The sequence below is a fragment of the Carex rostrata genome, chromosome 3 (genome assembly GCF_964058835.1).
Source record: "Carex rostrata chromosome 3, lpCarRost1.2, whole genome shotgun sequence".
In the NCBI taxonomy this organism is placed as follows: Eukaryota; Viridiplantae; Streptophyta; class Magnoliopsida; order Poales; family Cyperaceae; genus Carex; species Carex rostrata.
The window spans coordinates 11,363,587-11,370,389 of record NC_135920.1 but is presented as its reverse complement, the minus strand read 5'-3'; positions in this window follow the sequence as shown (position 1 = coordinate 11,370,389).

Genomic DNA, 6,803 nt, shown 5'->3' with positions numbered 1-6,803 from the left:
TGGGTGGGGGTGGGTGGGGGGGGGGGGGGGGGGGGGGGGGGTGCAATATACTTAGATTTGATCCGATAATGTTTTCTAACCTATGTATGTTCAGTGGACTGAACATATTATAAGGGGGAGGAATTAGGAATTGTACCATATCAATCTGTGAATATTGGAAATTTTATTTGAATTTAAATAAAATTTGTTTAAAAAAAATAAAAATCTGAGTTTTGAAGTATTAAAAATTTGGTATTTCAATATTTGAAATAAATATACTATAAATACATAGGAATAATTAAATTAGAAAATAGGTAATTTTAAAGTCCTTAACAAATGCACATGAATAAATTTTGTATGTGTTGAAATTAAAAATTCTGAAAATATTGTAACGTATTTGATTTGCATTTTAATATTTTGTGTTAATTAATTAAAATTTTGTATTCTTAAAGACATGTACATTTTCTAATAATGTAAAGGGTTTTAAGTGAAAACTAATTCATACTTTGGAATTAAAGGTGGAGACACTTGTAATCCACTCTTCCTAATATCTATTTTAAAAGTATATCCTCTCTATCCTCATTTCCTCCCTAACGTGTCACGATTTGCCTCTCCAAATATTATTGCTTTTATTTTTGACATCACTATCTCCTAATTATTTTTTGAGATTAAATTGTGCATAATAGTAAAATTACCTTGCGTTGGCAGCGCGGCGGGTTGTCGGCTCTGTTGTCGGGCGTGACAACTAAAGTAAAATGCATATAAAAATAACAAAATGGATTTTCAAGTATATTTACAAACCATTGTATTTATATAATTTCAAACTAATACAGTACACATGTTAAGTCTTTAGATCCATATCGAACTTGACTTTTAAAAAAATAATCTGAATATGGAGAGTATTTATAAGCTTACGTATTTATTGTTAAAATTAATACAATGCATATATTTAAATAAATAATTATGTAACAATTTATTAATTATGGTTTGATTATAAACATATAAATTGTGTTAATTAGGATTTGCTTCTTATAGTTGGGAGTTGTTATATAAAATATGTAAATTACTTTTGCATGGAGTATTAAAGTGAGAAGTTAAGAGAAAAGATAAAAATTTAGTTTGACATCTAACATGGGCTTGAGCTATATTAATAAAATCTGAGAAGAAAATATCTTGTGGGCTTAATTAAATTATAAAATAAGAATTTCTTAGACTTTTCACATTACAAGAACGGTGGAGACTTTTCACATATATATGTTATTGTTTCCTTTTCTGAGAAGCGATTAATTAGGCACATTTTTTTTAACTGTAGAGCCGCTCACTATTCGTTCTTGTTCTCGTTGAATCCACCATCTCTAACATTGAAAATAACGAAAATAGGAGAAAGGGGAGGTAGCACAACTCGCTAGAAAAATGTTCTAGAGCTGTTATACCCAAAGGTCGAGAGTTCGATCTTCTTTCACGAACCTTGATAGCTACTACTAAGTTTTAAAAAATAAAAAAATAAATAACGAAAATAGAAGAGAGAAATTGAAAGAGAAATAACGACGTTGTCCAGTGGCTAAGCAATAACGAGAGATGGAGGAGGCCCAGACACTCGCAGCACTAGTCAACCTCTTTGAGCCTGACAAATTCTCCCGTAATCGCTTCGATTAATTAATGGTACTAAAATAGAAGAGAAAAGGTTCTTGTCCACTGTCTTTTGTCAATCGTCTGTCCACAGACCTTATCCACTCCCTCTTTAATTGATTTTAACTCCCACCGTTAGGGTCTCATCTCCTTCTATTTAAACATTCCATCCCCAATCGCTCATTTTCTTTTTTAATCTCATTTTCAAAATCTTTAACCCGATCACTCTAATCTCTTTCAGCAACACCATTCTCTGATCTCTCTCCAATCCCTCTCCAATTTCTCATCTCAAAACTACCTTACTTTAGCGGGAGAGAGTGCCTATCCCGCACTGATGATCCGCCGCATCATCCCTTGATCCATCTCCATCTCCATCTCCATCTCCATCTCCATCCCGATGATGTATCCGAGGCTCTCGTAGAACTACCTCCCTCACCGGCGGTGGCGGATCATGTGTTGTTCCCGGCGCACCCCTTCTCCCTGACCTCTGGAGAATGTCGCATCGCTTCTGATCGTGTGCTTGAGAAGGATTTTTGTGAGAACGATACTATTAAAGTAAGAATTTTCATTTATTTTTTTTGCTTCAGATTATTAATTTAGACTTAACCGAGCTCAGATTTCTTTTTGTTTTGGAAATAACAATGCATTTTTAAGTATCAATTCAAGTATTTTCAGTTTAATATTTTCTAAATAAAATCACAATATGACATACTTTTTAGTCTTCCACTGTAGTTTTGTTCTTAGATCTAGCGGCGACAGTAAATGATAACCACAGTTCAAATCAATCATCAAGCTATCTATGGGAGGCATCTCTCGGACTACTTTTTATCAAGCAGATTACTGACTCGATCTCATTTTTTGTTCTCTGATTCATTTTTCCTTTGCAATGTCGATTTTAATTGAGATTACTCACTCGATCTCGTTTTTTATACATGATCGCAATGGAACCTTCAATCGTGGAGCGCAATCGAATAGAAGTTGTTTTTGTTCAAGAGCACGTCAAAATTCAAATCTAGTAAGTTATTTCTGTTGAATTTGTTGTTTTCGTTGTATGCAATAACAAATCTAGCATTTCAAATGAAATCTGAAGGAAAGAGATGATAGAGAGGCGATATGGAGTATTGATCTGTTAATTTTACTATATTGTCTCGTTAATTTTACAGTATTCATCTTGTCATTTTACAATATTCATCTTGTGGAAATCTGGAGGAAATAGATGATAGAGAGGCGATATGGAGTATTAATCTGTTAATTTTATAGTATTGCCTTGTTAATTTTACAGTATTCATTTTGTCATTTTACAGTATTCATCTTGTGGAAATCTGAAAGAAAGAGGTGATTTGTTAATTTTACAGTATTTATCTTGTAATTTTACAGTATTCATCTTGTAATTTTACAGTATTCATCTTGTGAAAATCTGGAGGAAAGAGATGATAGAGAGGCTTCTTACTCATCCGAACAATGAACACAAGATGTTTATAATGTAAAAGTTATTTGTCTATAGTAGTTTTTTTGTTGCTATTATGCTATTCTGAATGTTGCGGTAAATATGTTTATCTTGTGTTGAACAGATGTTGTTTGTGGTGAACATATGTTGTTTTGTGGTGAACATATTTTTTGTGTGATGATGGATGTATGTATAGATTTAGCAATTTTAGAGTATACATGGTATTATTTTATGGTTTATATTTTGCAATTTTACAGTATACATGATTCTTTGTAGGTTGTAGTTTAAACTGAAATGTAGCATTTGTTACATTTTACAATATTTTATGGTTTAGTTTTAGAAATTTTACGATATACAAGATTCAATTGAAAATTTACAGTATTATGTGAAAATTTTACAATATAGACGATTCAATTGTACATTTACAATATAGAAGATTCAATTTTACTATGTAGAAGATTCAATTTTACAATATACAAGATTCAATTGAAAATTTTACTGTATACAATAATCAATTTTACAGTATACAAGATTGAATTTTACAGTATACAAGATTCAACCCAGTGCCAATAACCGCTAATAACCACTAATAACTAACTCTAACTGCCAATAACTTCCTATAACTGCAATTTCCGAAAGTACAGTTTGAAAGTACATTTATTTTGTCATGTTGTGCAAGTTGTAATATTTTTCTAACTATCATGTGACCACTTCAAATAGTTGTTGGATGTTTTGTAGTTGACTGATATATTTTATGTGATATATTGTATAATTATACAGCATGTAGAAGCAATTTTACAGTATTCGCGCAAGTCAAAGCTGTGGACAAATGGTGGACAAAAGGCTGTGGACAATTAGACGCTTCCAAAATAGAAATCTCTTCATGTTGATTGCGAATTGCTCAATCAATTGAAATAACAGGATCCTGTTATTCTTCATCCATCCGTTCAATTTTTTTCATGTGCAGATTTCAACAAAGATACTTTATCATATACGAATCTCAATAAAATTGAATGGTTGAAGGAGGAATAACAACAGATTTATTTGTGGTTCGTATATAATTTACCGTAAGTTATGTTGATGTGGTGAACAAATTTTCAGAGGTGGTGATGTTTAAGATAAGAGGCTTAATTTAAGGATAGTTTTACAAAATTTGAAAAAGGTGACCACTGACGAGCTTAAGAAATAATGTAAAAAAAAGACGGCTGTCATTCTCATTAAGAAAAAGTAACTCGAAAATAAAATGGTTAATTTTTTTTATTTTTAAAAAAGCTTAGGATGGATTAAGATTTTTTTTTTTTTATCTCAAGGATTAAGAAAGTTGTCGAACCGATTTTATCGCATGCTGTTTGTTTACCGGGCGGTGACATGAATTGGTCAACGAGTCAATCCCAAGTCAAGTCTACGGCGTTTGGAAAAATCCCCATCTTCCACAGGCCTACCTAGTGAATTATGGCCCTAGTCTCAATTTCTGATGAAAATCAAAAGAAACATCGTAACCTATGTTACTCTGATACGCTAGTTTAGGCACCGTACTCGTATCGGATACGTATCGGATACCGATACGCGTCCAATACGGCCACGATACGTATCCGATACGCCAGCTGGCGTATCGGATGACGTGGCGTATCTCTACTTATCTGATACGGTTGTCGATACGCCGTTGAAACTCACCGATACGTTATTTCTGTAACAGATACGGTTGGGATACGCAGCGATACTCTGAACTTAATATAATCTGTGGACCGCGCATGAGCCAGCGGCAAATTCCAATCAATGCACCGCGCATAGACCACCCAGTAATAGAAATTAAAATTTTTTGCGCTCTGTGGGAATCGAACTCGCTAACCTTAGCGTAGGGTCATTCTCCCTTACCACTGCACCAAATCAAATTTGATGTCATAACGGTGTATCTATAATATTTAATATATAACAGAGATATTGTATCACCACACCTAACAGATTTTTGATATTTAATTTATATAATATAGGTGTTAAATTAAGAATATAATTAAAATAATAAAAAGTAATATATTTAATAGGCGTATCGTATCCAGGATTTTTGAAAATTGCCGTATCGCCGTATCCGTATCGTATCCGATACGATACCCGTATCCGTATCCGTGCAACATAAATCGTAACACAACTGAAATAAATAAAAAAATTATCATCTTGGCGAAAAGAGGATGTGAAAAAAAAAAATTAAAATCTTGACAGCCTCTGTTAAGCTTTTCAAAAAAGAAAACTAAAAAATATGTCAAGAATTGAACGAGTTCATATTTATTCTTCCAGACTCTAGTTCGTTAATATTGGTGATATGCTGCCTACAGGCTACAAGATATTATAAGATATATAAAGATACGCAGAGATATGTACAATGAGGAGAGTTCAAATGCCTTCATTTTTTGTGCCTCCACAATGCTTCTATTTTTTAAAACTTTAATAATTCAAAATTTGAAACTTACAAGTTAAAATAAAACGGTTAGATATGATCTATGTTATTTTCTCTATGTGCTCATAAAAAATTATCACATTTCAATTTTATTTTTATGTGAATCAATAAGTTCAAAAATCAATGTCTAAAAATTATCCACATTAATGTATTTTTTACAAGCTCTTGATGACAATCAAAATAAAATTAAAATGTCATAATTTTTACACGTGCATAAATAAAATGACGTAGATCACATCCAACGGTTTTATTTTGACTTTTAAGTTTTAAATTTTGAATTATTAAAGTTTTTAACAATGGAGACATAGTGGAGGCACAAAAATTGGAGGCATTTGAACTCTCCTCATGTACAATTTATTGAGACGTTGATGGTTTCTGATTTTGAAGATTTTCTTTGTTAGTTTTTTTTAGTAGATATAAAATCATATACTATAAAAACGGTGTCCATTTTCTTTTGCAATATATGAAAATCGAATTCATCATTTTTTTTTATGCTACACAACTAATTGTAATATATGTGCGTTTCAATCAAATTCGTGTGGTGCTTTTAATCCTTTTATGCTTATCAACAGTTTTTATTACGTACGTAGCAGGATTTTGGACCAAAAATAAAATAATATTTGGATCTTCTGCTGCAGAAATTATTGCTTATGGTTTGTGCTAACATGAATTTATTTTTATTCAATGACATGATAAATAATTCACAGTAAATTGACAGATGAAATTTGTATGTTGACATAAAATCATTTGTAGGTTAACAAGTAATAAATTCTTTCAACGAAAATCAATAGTTGGAATCGGAATAACAGCGGATTTATTTCCTACTTCTAATACTGACTTGTGCCTTTATGTAAATGAAATGTAGATTCGAAAAAACGTGATGTGCGGTAAATAATATATTGTGATTTTGGTTCCATAATGTGCTGTGTTGTGACTAAAATGTCAAGGGGTAGTCACAGCACGTGCTGTGTCCGAACGTGATTGGTCATATTTAACCTTTTTTTTTTTCCATAATTTAGGTTAGTTTTTTTAAGATTCACCATTTAATCAGGATCTAACGGTCCTAATTACACGTGACTCGCGTGATCACGTGCCGTGTCTTGATCAGATCTTTTACGTGACGTGCCGCGCCATATCAAATTTTCAAAAAACAATTACACCGCATCAATAATCACGACAACTGTACCGTTTTGTGACAGAACGGTTCGCCGTGTCATCTTTCCCGCTCTAATGAAATGCAATTGGTAACCAAAAGAATGACAGGCATATGTTAGAAATGTATACGGCCCCAGAAGG